The sequence below is a fragment of the Suricata suricatta genome, chromosome 10 (assembly GCF_006229205.1).
Source record: "Suricata suricatta isolate VVHF042 chromosome 10, meerkat_22Aug2017_6uvM2_HiC, whole genome shotgun sequence".
Lineage (NCBI taxonomy): Eukaryota > Metazoa > Chordata > Mammalia > Carnivora > Herpestidae > Suricata > Suricata suricatta.
Genome location: NC_043709.1, coordinates 58,111,542 through 58,125,149, shown reverse-complemented (window position 1 = coordinate 58,125,149; position 13,608 = coordinate 58,111,542). Strand labels below are relative to the sequence as shown.

The window sequence follows — 13,608 nt, the reverse complement described above, 5'->3', positions numbered from 1 at the left end:
ATATTATTTAGTTTTCTGTACATTTTTAAAATTCTATTTTACTCTCATCATTTAATTTTATTCTATTTTATTGTATTCATTTTGTTCAAATTTTTTAACGTTTCCTTTTTTCTCTTTTCCTTTTTTCTTTCTCTTTTTCTTTTTGTATCTTTCCCCTTTTGCTCTAATATATCAAGCTTCTTTCAACAAGCAGACCAAAGCATACCCCGATCTAACATTCTTTATTTTTCTTTGTGTTGCTTTTAATTTTTTAATTATTCTTTTAAGTTTATTAGTTCCTTTTCTTTCTCCAAAATGATGAAACAAAAGAATTCAACCCAAAAGAAAGAACAGGAAGAAATGACAGTCAGGGACTTAAACAACACAGATTCAAGCAATGTCTGAACCAGATTTTTTTAAATTTTTTAAAAAATTTATTTATTATTGAGAGAAAAAACAAAGCATGAATGGGGTAGGGGCAGAGGTAGAAGGAGACACAGAATCCGAACCAAGCTCCAGGCTCTGAACAAGTTGTCAGCCCAGAGCCCGACTTGGGGCCCAAACCCACAAACAGCAAGATAATGACTTGAGCTGAAGTCGGTCACTCAACTGACTGAGCCACACAGGTGCCCCAGAACCTACATTTATAATCATGATAATAAGGATACGAGCTGGGTTGACAATAGATAAGAATTCCTTTCTGTGGAGATAAGAGCAGTGAAATCTAGTCAGAATGAGATAAAAAAAAAAAAAAAGAAAAAGCTATGACTGAGCTGCAATCTCGAATGGAGGCCATGGGAGAAAATATGGATGAGGCAACTACTCAGTGATATAGAGAACAAACTCATGGAGAATAATGAAGCAGAAAAAAAGGAAACTAAGGCAAAAGAACATGAAATAAAAATTAGAGAACACAGTGCCTTATTAAAAAGAAATAACATCAGAATCATAGAGGTCCCAGAAGATGAAGAGAGAAAAAAAGGGTAGAAAATTTATGTGAGCAAATCACAGCAGAAAATGTTCCTAACCTGGGGAAAGAAACAGACATCAAAACCCAGGAAACACATAGAACATCCATTAGATTCAACAAAAAATGACCATCAACAAGGCATATCATAATCAAATTCACAAAATATTCGGGAGAGGAAAGAATCATGAAAGCACCAAGGGAAAAAATAAGTCCTTAATATACAAGGGAAGGCAGATCCGGTTCACAGCAGATGTATCCACAGAAACATGGCAGGCCAGAAAGGAGTGTCAGGATATATTCAAAGTGCTGAATCAGAAAATTATGCAGCCAAGAATTCTTTATCCAGCAAGGCTATTCAAAATAGAAGAAGAGATAAAAATTAGTCAGTCAGAGAAAGACAAATATCGTATGATTTCACTCATATGAGGATTGTAAGATACAAAACAGATAAACATAAGGGAAGGGAAGCAAAATTAATAGAAAAACAGAGAGGGAGACAAAACAGAAAAGCCTCTTAAATATAGAGGACAAACAGAGGGCTGCTGGACGGGTTGTGGGAAGGGGAGATGGTCTAAATGGGTAGGAGCATTAAGGAATCTACTCCTGAACTCATTGTTGCACCATATGCTAACTAACTTGGATGTAAATTAAACGTTAAAAAAAAAAAAGAACCATATGATCCTGTCAATAGATTCCGAAAAAAGTATTTAACAAAATATAGCATCCACTCTTGATAAAACCCCTTAACAAAGCAGGGAGAGATGGAACACACCTCAACATCAAAGGCCATATATGAAAGACTCATAGTTAATATCATCCTTAATGGGGGAAAAACTAGAGCTTACTCTCTAAGGTCATGAACTAGACAGGGGTGTCCACTCTCACCATTCCTAGTTAACATAGCACTGGAAGTCTAGCCTCGGCAACCACAATAAAAAGAAATAAAACGCATCCAAATAGGCAAATAGGCAACGAAGAAGTCAAATATTCACTCTTCACAGATGATATGATACTCTATGTAAAAATCCAAAATATTCCACCAAAAAATTACTAGAACTCATACATGAACACAGCAAAGTCGCAGGATATAAAGTCAATGTACAGAAATCAGTTGCATTTCAATACACCAATAATGAAACCAAAAATGAAAAGAAATCAAGGTGTCAATCTCATTTACAATTGTACCCACAACAATAAGATACCTAGGGATAAATTTAACCAAAGAGGTAAAAGAATCTATACTTTGCAAACTATAAAACACTTATGAAAGGAATTGAAGAGGACACAAAGAAATGGCAAGGCATTCCATGCTCATCGATTGGAGGAACAAACTTATTAAAATGTCTATATTACACAATGAAATCTACACATTTGTAATCTCTATCAAAATTCAACCAATATTTTTCATAGAGCTAGAACAAACAATGCTAAAGTTTCTATAGAACCACAAAAGACCCTGAATAGCCAAAGCAATCCTGAAAAAAAAAAAAAAAAAAAAAAAAACAAAGCTGGAGGCATCATGATACAGACTTCAAGCTGTATTACAAAGCTGTAGTCATCAAGACAGTACGGTACCAGCACAGAAACAAACACATAGATCAATGAAAAAAAATTGAAAACCCAGAAATGGACCCACGATTATATAGTCAATTCATCTTCAACCTAGGAGGAAAGAATACCCAATGTGGGGGTGGGGGAGAGGAAACCTTCAAAATCCTAGAGAACAGATGCAGCAACCCCTACCACCTTGGCCAGAGCAACATCTTACTAGACATCAAGGGAAACAAAAGCAAAAATTAACTATTAGGAATTAATCAATATAAAAAGCTTTTGCACAGTAAAGGAAACAGTCGATAAAACTAAAAGGCAGCCTATGGGAGGCACCAGGGTAGCTCAGTTGGTTAGACATCTAACTCTTGAGTTTGGGTCAGGTCATGATCTCAGGGTTCATGAGATTGAGCCCTACATGGAGCTCTGCACTGACAGTGCAGGGCATGCTTGGGGTGCTTCTCCCTCTCTCTGCTTCTCCCTCTCCTCAAAAATAAATAAATAAACTTAAAAAGGCAGCCTATGGAATGGGAGAAGATACTGCAAATCACGTATCTGATAAAGGATTAGTATCCAAAATCTATAAAGAATTTAGCAAACTCAACATCCCCCCAAAAAAACATGTAATCCAATTAAGAAATGGGCAGAAGGCATTAATAAACATTTTTTCCCAAATAAGACATCCAGATTGTCAACAGACACATGAAAAGATGCCCAACATCACTCATCATCAGGGAAATACAAATCAAAACCACACTGAGGTTCCACCTCACATCTGTCAGAATGGCTAACATGAACAACTCAGGCAACAACAGATGTTGGCGAGGATGCAGAGAAAGAGGATCTCTTTTGCATGCTGATGGGAATGCAACCTGGTGCAGCCACTCTGGAAAACAGTTCATGGAAGTTCCTCAAAAGTTAAAAATAGAACTACCCTATGACCTAGCAATTGCACTACTAGGTATTTACACAAAGGATCCAAGTAGACAGATTTGAAAGGGAACATGCACCCTGATGTTTATAGCAGCATTTTCAACAATAGCCAAACTATGGAAAGAGCCCAAATGTCTGTCAGCTGATGAATGGATAAGAACATGAACACACACACACACACACACACACACACACACACACACACACACACAATGGAATATTACTCAGCCATCAAAACTTTCCATTTGCAACAACATAGTTGGAACTAGAGTGTATTATGCAAAGTGAAACAAGTCAATCAGGGAAAGACAAATATCATATGATTTCACTCACACTGGAATTTAAGAAAAGAAACAGATGAACATAAAACCCTCTTTAAATATAGAGAACAAACTGAGACTGAGGGTCCATGGGAGGAGGTGGGGGATGGTCTATTAAGGAGGGCACTGTGTTGAGCACTGGGTGTTACATGTATGTGATGGATCATTAAATTCTACTCATGAAAACAATATTACACTAGAATTTAAATTAAAATTTGGAAAGGAATAAAAAGAGGTCCCTGCCCTCATCTCCCCACAGAAACATAGATTTAACAACCAACCACAGATGAAAATACCGTTAAGAGATGCAGCTTTCAGGTGAAAGGTTACAGCATGCTAGTGATGCACAGAAACAAGACACACTGGAAAGAATAAGAGGAACAGTCCACTGTACCCACATCATACCTCCCCCACATGGCACACATAGTGCCAAGAGAGACTAAGTTGGGGGCCCTGGGTGGCTCAGTCAGTTAAGCCTCCAACTTCAGCCCAGGTCAGATCTCACATTCGTGGGTTCGAGCCCCGTGTCTGGCTCTGTGCTGACAGCTAGCTCAGAGCCTGGAGCCTGCTTCCGGTTCTGTGTCTCCTTCTCTCTCTGCTCCTGCCCCTCTCATGCTCTGTCTCTGTCTGTATCAAAAATAAATAAAACATTAAAAAAAAGAGAGAGAGACTAAGTTGAAAACTGTCACAAGACACAAAGCTCATTGTATAATGATATAGGGTCAATCAACAGGAACATATAACAATTATATATGCACACCCAGCTGCAGAACACCCAAACATATAAAGCAAACATTAACAGATCCAAAAGGAGAGATAGGCAGCAATACAATAATAGTAATAGCCTTCAAATATCCCATTTTTAACAATGACAGAATACCTAGACAGAAAATCAATAAAGAAACAGTGGACTTGGATAATGCTATAGAACACCTGGATCTCACAGGTGCAAGACGAATAGATCCCAGCGATCCAGTGTACAGCATAGGGTCTGTAGTTAACCGTACTGTATTGAATGCTTAAAAATTTGCCAAGACTCTAGATCTAATGTTGTGTTCTTATCATAAAATTCTATTTTTTTTATTTTGTTCTAAGAATATATTTGTTTTACATTTTAAAATATATAATTTACATTTTACTACTACTAAAAAATTTAAATAAACTTAAAAAATTTTAAAAATTAAAGTAGAATTTCATGTTATTATCTCAATGAATATGGAATATTTGATAACATTTAAATTTATTATCAATAAAACTCTCAGGAAACTAAGACTAAAAGAAAACTTTTTCTGTTGGAAGGAATGTAAATAGCAATTTGATTAATATAGAAGACTTTTTCTAAATATAAACTGTAAAATAGCTAACCCTACAATGGAGTTTTATCATAATTTTTAAAAATAATATAAAGAAATAAATTTGAAGACTGATATTAAAAGAAGAAAATATTGTTAACATATATTAGAAGTGTTTATTGACTAAAAATAGTAAAACACAATGTTTAACTGAATGTTGCAATAGGAGCACTCTCACAAATTAAAATTCGGTAGAGATCAATATGGCCTTTTGGAGAGAATTCTAATACTACTATATATAAGCTTTGAAATGTGTAGACACCTTATTTCTCACATTCTCAAACTATTAAGTTTGCAAAAATATTTATAGAAGGATAATTTGCCAAAAAAAAATTTCTGAAAAAGTTAGTACAACCATACAATTTATTTATTTACATCTGTTTACATGATAACGAACACTTGCCGACAAATGTTCAAAAGTTAGGAGTGGCATGAAAAACTAATGAAACCCTGAAATCTGGATATTACAAAGTCATCAAAGATGACGATTCATCACTATACTGTACACCTGAAACTAATACAACATTGTGCATCAACGACACTTCAATTAAAAAAAATAAACATTTTTAAAATGGTGGTTCATGGTCTATAAATTAGTGATTTGAAAATAGTTTTGTGTTGTTTGTGTGACAAAACTAGTTATAAAAAATCATGTAAGAAATATTTATATAGTGTTGTATTTTATGTAAAATGTTGACATTTGTGCATAGGAAACATTGAAAACATTAGGTTTCATAGTAAGAACATTAGTACGTAGTAAGAGTACTTATCACTAGATTTGTGATTATTCATATATTTTCTTAAGATTATCTCAATTTTTTTTACCTCTCTTAATTTAGATGAATGATAAGGAAGAAAACGAGGTCCTGCTGAACTTATATCAGCCACAGGAGATGTGGGACATGTGCAGGAAAGACAGAAATGTGCTCTACCATCCGATTTTTAATGCTGTGAGTTGGGCTGTATTGAATGCTGCTGTTGCATCTTCCTTTCTCTGAGGACGCTGTCCTCACTGCTACATCTTTCAGAATGTCTGCCAAGACAATTACCCAGAAGATTCCTTAGTGATTTTTTGAAAATGGGCCACCAAGGTCCCTTGTGTTTATTCATCTCATGTTAGCTTTGGCAAATAAAACCATGGTTAATCTTGTTAATGTCAAAACCTCTCACCCTGCCTATCGTATCCTACTTTTTAAACCTGTAACATCGAACTTTTTCAATGTTTGTTTATTTTTGAGAGTCAGAATATCAACACTTTCCAAACAAGAAAGAACTCCACAAATTCTAAAAACCTTTGAATACTGTATCACTTTCAACCATAAGAGTTCTAAAATGAGATGAAGTCATTAACAAGAAAAGCTTGGCAATGTGTTAGAGACGAAAATCTCAGAGATGACAGGCATTCCGCAGTACCTCAAAGGAGAATGCTGGTCCATGAGAAAGAATGGCCAGAAGTCCAAACAATAGCCTTTGCTAACAAAGTCTACTCTTCCTAGTAATCAGCAGGAAAGTTATTGTTAAACATCCAGTGAAAGCTATCACTGACTCTCAGAATGGTAAGTATAACAGTTGTGATTTTACTTACTTTTCTTTTAGAGAAATTAGATCTAGAACAAAGTGACTTAAAAAATTAGTGATGTACATAGCTATTTGAAATATTATAAACAGAATTAAGTGTAATATCATGTTGTATTTTCAAAACTTTTAGAAAGCAAGATCTTTGGATATATGGCTTAGCAAAAATAGTGTATACAAGTATTAGTGACATAATTACCTGACTTATTACTGGACATGAATCCTCCCTCCACTTCAAAGTGAAAGCATTGCAAGTTTATATGAAAAATTACCTTAAAACATGACCCACTAGCTGAAAGTGAATGTTATAATAAGTGGTCTCTTCACCCTTAAATTTTTTCAAACTCTAAAAGACATATAGAAAAAAACAAAATCATCAGTTGTAATTAGTTTCAATAATTTTCTCAAACTCTGTCTCTTAGTATTTTGCACCAGAGAACCGCATTAAGAACTGGGAGAAAAGATGGATATTTTAGAACAAAGGACGCTGCCCGGTGTGGTCAGGGATGTATTTGCACACACTGCACTAAGGACTTGTGAGCTCAGGAGAAGGGATTGACAGGAGGCTAGGTGGGCTATAGAGACAAACCTTCAGTGCATCTTGATTCGATCTACTTAGTTATTTCCGGTGTGTACCTACAGTCCCTGAGAATGCCATAGCTCTCCGGAAAGTTCCTCTCCATCGTGGTGATAGTATACTCTGGGGTTTTACAGGTACTAGATACATTTGGTATCTGACCCTGCTCCCAATTCTAGAGGAAGGAAATATTTTAAAGCAAGAAAGGGAAACTATTCACTTTCCAATACAATCAGAGTCTCCAAAGAAAATTATTTTCAATTCTTTGATAAAAATGAATCTCAAACCCTATAGACACTGATTCAGGATTTAAAATACTTGAGATGATAATGTAGTTAACTAGTCATTACTAGGAAAGAATTATGGAAGAGCTATTGACACAAACTCAGATCACAAAGTCCTTAAACACGCTAATATGTTACTGAAAGATGACTTGAAGGGATATCTAAATCACGATAATGAAAGAAAAATTATATATTTGCCGAAGACAGGAGAAAGAACCCAAGTACCATTTTGTTCCTTGGTTTGAATGTTATGATTAATGTATCAAAGAGATTACACAAATAAACCTATGAGACACTTCAAGGTGAGGAATATATGATAAATTACATATTCAATTGAACAATTTTTGTATTTAATGTTTATATTTCTGTGATTTTTATAATATATAGGTCCACTTGCAAAAAAAATCTAAAAGCATATGATCCAAAATATTTGCTCTCTCTGTTATAACATTTTACATTCTTTTCCCCTTTTTACATAGTGGACAAAACTTTTCTGTTTTATAGATTGTTCATATAACAAAAACAGATAAAGAACAAGTGAGAAATCTTATTTTCAACTGTCTTATGATGTATGAAAATAAAAATCAGCTAGACTGATACTTAAAACTTTTATTCTGGCAGTCTATAGCAGACGTTATTGATGCCATACTCTGTTCTCTGAGGACGTCATCATTACTTGATTATTGTCAATGTTTTTTTTTTTTTTTACCATTTCAGTACATAGAAGATGCTTTAATACATCTTAAGCATATGTTAAAAAAGACCTTCTGATCTTTCAGCTTAATTATAGATCATAAATGTCACATTGGTAATAACCTCTCAGCCCAGAGAATTTTTTTAAATGGCTAACTTGCTAATTTTATTTAATCAAAATTGACAGTAAAGCAAAGATTACATTATACTACTTTTAAAACCTATAACATTGAACTTTTTCAATGTTTATTTATTTTTGAGAGAGACAGAGACTGAGCATGAGCAGGGTAGGGGCAGAGAGAGAGGGAGACAGAGAATCCAAAACAGGCTCTGGGCGCTGATCTGTCAGCAGAGACCTGATGCAGGGCTCAAACTCATGAACCATGAGATCATGATCTGAGTTGAAGTCGGACACTTAACCGACTGAGCCGCCCAGGTTCTCCTGAACTTTTGAATTATGAATTTGTAAAATACAAACATGATGTGATTCTCTTGCCAATATTTCATACAGTGTGCTGCGGTAAACCCTTCTTCAAAGTTCAGCCCAGAGAATTTCAAACATTAGGTTTTTGTCCCAAAGAGATTATGCCTGACATTATTCACCTTGACAAAGCTTTTCATTCCAAGAATGATGAGTATTGGAAAATAATAAGGAAAACATTGCCCAGACATACGATGATGGGAAAGCCACTGAGGACGTGCTTTTGCACTACACTGCAGGTAGGAAACACCATAAATTCCCAAGGCTCCAGGTGCATGGCAAGAGTGACCATAAGTTCACATACACGTCTCAACTGCACATTTATTTCCAATTTGCATCTTTAACAATTTTTGTGGTTGCACAGGAACAGATGCTACTGAGTAACTTTTAAAGCATGAAAGAACTAACACTGCATACATTAGGATCATTAATAGCAGTAATTAAGAAAGGTCATCAAGGGACACCTGGGTGGCTCAGTTGGTTGAGCATCTGACACATGATTTCAGAACAGGTCCTGATCCCAGGGTCAAGGAATCAAGCCCTGCATCAGGCTCGATGCTGAGGGTGGAACCTGCTTAAGATTCTCTCTCTCCCCACTGGGACTCTCTGTTTTTATTTCTCTAATAAAATTAATAATAAAAATAAATAAATTAAAATGTTAAAAAAGGTCATCAAAATGTCATTTTATTGATTGTCATGCAATAGCATCATATGCTACACTTTCAAACTAAAGAGTGGTTTGAGATCCCTACAGACATTATAAATGCAAAATATGTGAAAGGTAAAATAAAAATGTATCAATCAGACTTCAGAGTCAATTATTTTACCGTATGCCTAGAACCTCTAATATTTTTTCAAAGTCTGCACAGCCTGACTTAATTCCATAATGAAGCACTTGTTATCTGTTAGCTGAAGAAACGGGACCCAAAAGGAGTAGGTAGGTTCCTTAAGTGGTCTTCACTATATCTTAATGTGATCCACTGTGGCTGTTTGCTATTCCCTGGGTGACCCCACTACCTTTCAGAGTTCCAGCTGTCAAGAAAACCAAGAGCCTGGCAAATGACATTTCTCTGAGATAGTGACATAAATGTGAGAATTGGACATATAGATGGAGTTGACCCTGCGCCCACCCTGGTAAGAAGAAAATATTGTAATCAATGCATTGAATCCATTCTTGTAACTATTGGAGTCTCCTGGAAAAATATATTTTCATTCCCTGATATAGCAAAAACAGTAGCCCTAAAGACACTGAAAATATTTGATTGCTATTGTAATTAATTTGTAATAGCACAGAAACAAACTATGAAGAATCTATTAACTGCAGCTTAGTATTGCAAAGTTGGCCTATTATTTGAGTATCTTAATGACAGATATCTCTAAGAAACAAAATAGAGTTTTAAATACTCACTTGTGGGGTGCCTGGGTGGCTCAGTCGGTTAAGCTTCTGGCTTTGGCTCAGGTCATGATCTCACGGTTCGTGGGGTCGAGCCCCACGTCGGGCTCTGTGCTGACAGCTAGCTTCGAGCCTGGAGTCTGTTTCAGATTCTGTGTCTCCCTCTCCTCTGACCCTCCCCTGCTTGTGCTGTCTCTCTCTGTCTCTCAAAAATAAATTTAAAAAAAAAACAGAAAAAAATTTAAATCCTCATTTGTAAGCAGATAAGGTAAGAAAGAGAAGCCAGTTATCTCTTTAGTCATAAATATTAGTGGAGAATGTGGCAGCTTTGTGGTACGACTTAATTCAGTAGCCAACACTCCACTAAAGCGCAAACAAAACAAAACAAAACTAAACTAAACAAAAAACAGAGTTCCTAATCTCACCTGATTTACCTTACGGGGGTAAGTACCATGATAGAAAAAAGCATATTTGGAAATAGTGCATAAATGGAGGCTGGGGGATTTAATTCAGCCGCCAGCTTTCTAAAGACTTCCCAAAAGAAGTGATGTGTAGGTTGAGAATCAAAGAGAAATCAGTGGTCTTAAGGTGAATTCAAGATAGGTTAAAAAAGATAAAGTAGAAGAAGGGAAAGGATTATGGTCCATTTAGTCCAGACAGGTGCTTCCTATGAAGTTATCACATAACACTTGCATATTGTGTGAGTTCAATTACTATAACCAATTAGCTTTATTAGAGGAAACACAGTGAATGGAAAGGATAGAGATACAGAGTCCATGAAACCAATTTGCATGTGTTCAATATGAGATATGCGTGGCTATACATGCCTGGATTTCAGAAAAGAGATCACTGCTAGATATACAGATAGAATTATTGTTACATATTGATTCTATTCAGAATCAGAGGATCGATGCATAGACAGACTCCCCAAAGTCTACGAACACCTTACATACAATGCAACAAAAAATACTTTGCTATAGGGGTTGAACATAAAATTGTAACTGATAAATGGGCTTGGAGAGCCTCTCTAGCAAGCCCAAATTATTAGTTATCTAAATGTATTTTATCAGGGATCAAGGTACCAGCAAAGATCAGATACTGGTTGTGCACTTTAAGGTTTCAGCTCCAAAACAGAGGAGAATGGCTGTGTAATATTCCATTGAACATATATACATCTTCCTTATCCATTCATTTACCAATGGACACTTAAATTGCTTCTGTCTCTTAGCTATTGTAAATTAAGATGCAATAAACATAGAGGTGCACTTATCTTTTTGAATTAGTGTTTTTTATTTCCTTTAGGTAAATACCCAGTAGTGAAATTCTCAGTCAGCTATACTCAAATTTTTAAAAAGTATTTTAAAACATAGAGAAGAATGCATGGGACTAAAAGAAAATTTTAATGTTGATATCACAATGCACTATCAATTAAACCAATCCAGAATATAGACAGAACTTTAAAATAAATTCGGAAAAATTCAACGAAGATACAGAATCCATGAATTATTGGATTGTGGTCCAAGGAAGTTGATCTATAAAAAAATTTAGCCTTGGGGCGCCTGGGTGGCTCAGTCTGACTCTTGATTGTAGTCCATGAGGTCGAGCCCCATGTCAGGCTCTGTGCTGACAGTGCAGAGCCAGTTTCAGACTTTCCCTCTCCCTCTCCTTCTGCCCACTCCCCTTGCTTATGCTCTCTCTCCCTTCCTTACAATAAATAAATAAACAAGCTTAAAAACAATTTCTCTTCAAAAACTACAAGAAGGATATTTACAAAGTCCACCGGTATGTTAATAATATTAATCACCAAATTGAAAAACAAATCTCAAGTGAACCAGTTACCTGCTTGACTTTGTCACTGTTTATCACTACTAAACTTTTTTAAATGTTTTTATTTTTGAGAGAGAGAGAGAATGAGGGAGGGGCAGAGAGAGAGGGAGACACAGGGACCTAAGCAGGCTCCAGGCTCTGGCTGTGAGCACAGAGCTTGCTGCAGGGCTCGGACTCATGAACCATGAGATCATGACCCGAGCCAAAGTCAGACACTTAACCGAATGAGCCATCCAGGCACCTCATCACTACTAAACTTTGACAGTGCTATATCCTCATAAAATAACCGATCTTTTTCATGCAGACTGGACAGAAGTCAGAAGTCAGAGATGAAAAACCATACAATAACAACCTTCATTCTCCCGGGACTAACAGATGATCCACAACTTCAGGGTCTACTTTTAATTTTCCTATTTTTTACCTACCTATTAAGTATAACTGGGAATCTGGCTATTATCTCACTTACATTAGTGTCTTCTCACCTTAAAACATGAATGTGTTTTTTCCTACAAAATTTTTCTTTCTTAGAGATCTTATTCACATCAACTTGTATTCCTAGATACTTATATAACCTATCAACAGGTGACAAGACTATCACCTACTGTGCCTGTGCCATTCAAGCATTTTTCACTGATCTTTTTGGAGTTACAGAATTTTTTCTCCTTGGTACCATGTCCTATGACCGCTATGTGGCCATATGTAAACCCCCGCATTACACCATCATGAGCAGCAGGGTCTCTAGAAGGCTCATCCTTTGCTGTTGGATGGCTGGCTTGGTAATCATACTCCCACCATTTAGCTTGAGCCAAAATCTGGAATTCTGTGACTCAAATGTCATTGATAGCTTTCTCTGTGATGTATCCCCCTTCCTGAAGATTCCGTGCTGAGACCCATGGGTCATTGAGCAGATGGCTATAGTCTGTGCTGTGCTGACCTTCATCACAACACTTCTTTGTGTGGTTCTCTCCTACATACACATAATCAAGACTGTTGTAAGATTCCCTTCTGCGCACCAAAGGGAAAAAGCCTTTTCTACCTGCTCTTCCCATATGATTGTGGTTTCTATCACTTATGGAAGCTGTATCTTCATCTATGTCAAACCTTCAGCGAAGGAATCAGTGGCCATAAATAAGGGTATAATAATGTTAATTACTTCCATCGCTCCTATGTTGAACCCCTTTATTTATACTTTGAGAAACAACCAAGTAAAACAAGCTTTCAATGACTCAATCAAAAGGATTGCCTTATCTTCCAAGAAATAAAGGAATGCTAAAGTTGATGATTCAAGTTTTCATAAGAGATTGGCTTCCCAAAGCATACACCATTAAGGTCCTAAAATAATTTGTTCCTTCCAAATCCAAGGTCCATTCAAATTAAATCTTTCAACATGTTACTTATATCCAGTACTTCCCTTCCTTAGCAAGGTCACCTCTTTTAAATGTCTAGTATTGATATTTTTAATTGCCTATGAAGAACAAAATATCACATCCAACCTTATAAAAAGGGCAAACCAAGCAAAATTTAAAGAACAAAATATGAATGTTATAAGGTATTAGACTTCCCATTAAAATTAAGTAGTAGTGTTCACTTTAACTGTTCTCTCCATACCTTCTCAAATAATGACTTGGTTCATTAAAGACACATAAATTCATGCTAAGTAATTGAAATAAAGTACA

General features: G+C 35.9%; 1 pseudogene; it reads left to right on the top strand.

The window, feature by feature from the left end:
* Positions 1–12,261: 12,261 nt before the first annotated feature.
* LOC115303616 lies at positions 12,262–13,194 on the top strand (annotated as a pseudogene).
* Positions 13,195–13,608: the final 414 nt, after the last annotated feature.